This window comes from Apium graveolens, chromosome 10 (genome assembly GCF_009905375.1).
Source record: "Apium graveolens cultivar Ventura chromosome 10, ASM990537v1, whole genome shotgun sequence".
NCBI lineage: Eukaryota > Viridiplantae > Streptophyta > Magnoliopsida > Apiales > Apiaceae > Apium > Apium graveolens.
The window spans coordinates 47,629,785-47,631,682 of NC_133656.1; the positions used below are offsets into that span (position 1 = coordinate 47,629,785).

A 1,898-nucleotide genomic window follows, 5' to 3' on the forward strand; every position below is an offset into this window, starting at 1 on the left:
AAGAGGAACCTCCAATTGAATTGGAGATGATTTAGATAGCTCCCCCTCAGGAGTACTACCCTCAAACCTAACAACCTGTGAAGGTTGATTTGCACATGAAGGTGCATTCGTATCTGTCACAGGGTCTTCAGTGAAAACTAATGAAAGCCTTGTGTTTATGTTGCCATATATAATCATGATAGATAACTTGTGCATTAAACCGTTATGTTGTCAAATTCTATAGATATATAGGGTCTCAATATAATTGGTGTATATTCAGCTTCTATCTCTTTTTGGATGTATTCGTACAACAAAAGTTGGCGTTTACTAGTTTCGTGTTATCTGATTAGTTTCATCACCATTACATGCTAAGGTTAAGAACAAAAAGGCTGTTGAATGAAGTATTTAATGAAGTTAGAATCCCATGTTTGTGTTATATAAGTAAATCAACCTTAATTCTCTTAGGTAATATTAGGTAGTATAATCTCATAGTTATAAACAATCTCAATTTGTTATCATCTTAGCATTGAATAATAACCATACCATTGTTTTATAAGCGCATAAATTGAAGTTAACCTAAAAGAGTCTCTGTGGGAATGAACTAGAAATAATTCTATATTACTTGCGAATGCATATACTTGCGTATAATTTAGCGCGTGTTTTCATCCTAACAAGTTTTTAGCGCCGCTATAGGGGACTCGTGGTTTACTTTTAGTTTATGTTCTTGACATCAGTTGTCGTTAAAGTTCACTGACTCAGATATTTTACTTACGTGTTTGTTTGTTTCTTTTTCAGGTACTCTAGAGAGCGTGTATGCTAACGCATTTTCGATCTCGAAAGAGAACACTTGATAAAGGAGAGAAAGTAGTGGAAGAAGTTCTTTTTGAGGAGAAAGTTGAAGAAGAAGCTCTTATTACAATGGGAGAACCAGAAGCAAATCCGTAAGCTTTGATGGATTACTCTCAACCAAAGATCAATAATATTCAGTCTAGCATTGTCAGACAAACCATCGTGGCTAACACTTTTGAAATCAAGGCTAGAACAATTCAGATGGTGCAGAACTCGGTTCAGTTTAGGGGTTCGCCAACGGAAGATCCCAACATGCATATTAAGGATTTCATCGAGATCTGCGACACTTTCAAATTCAACAATGTGTCTGAAGATGCTATAAAGCTAAGGATTTTCCCATTCTCTCTGAGGGATAAAGCTAAGTGTTAGTTGCATTCTCTACCATCAGGCTCTATTACTAACTGGGAAGATCTTCCTCAAAATTTAAGTTCTTTCCTATGGCGAAGACTGCTGCGATCAGGAATGCTCTTACTCAATTTGCGCCACAATCATGAGAGTCTTTGTATGAAGCTTGGGATCGTTATAACGAGATGCTTAAAAAGTGTTCTCATCATGGGATGCCTGGCTGAATAATTATCAACTGCTTTTATAATGGCTTGAGAGCACAGTCTAGACCCATGCTTGATGTAGCATCAGGTGGAGCCTTATGGGCCAAAAGCTATGATGAAGCTTATGAGTCGAGTAAACTGATCGCTGCTAATGAATACCAGAACCCTTCTCAGAGACTTAATCAAGGCAAAGTAGCAGGAATTTTAGAGTTGGATTCCGCTACTGCGATAGCTGCTCAGCTTAAGGCTTTGATGATGAAGGTGGATGTTTTGGCTAATTATGGAGTTAATCAGATCACTAATGAATCATCTCAGTTTGTTAGCAACTTTCAAAGGTCGCAGCACCCAGTGCCAACCATCTACCATCCCAACAACCACAATCATCCTAACTTTAGCTGGAGCAACACTCAGAATGCGGTTCAACAGCCTTATCAGCAGTATGTAGCAAATCAGTACAACCCTCTTGGTTTTCAACAACCACAATATGCTCCAAGGCAACAACTCCAACTTCAGCAGTTTCCC

General features: G+C 38.3%; 1 non-coding gene across 1 annotated transcript; it reads right to left on the reverse strand.

Moving 5' to 3' along the window:
• Positions 1-1,280: 1,280 nt before the first annotated feature.
• Positions 1,281-1,387, reverse strand: LOC141694324 (small nucleolar RNA R71). Its single transcript, XR_012563642.1, has one exon. It is a non-coding gene; the product is annotated as a small nucleolar RNA R71 (small nucleolar RNA).
• Positions 1,388-1,898: the final 511 nt, after the last annotated feature.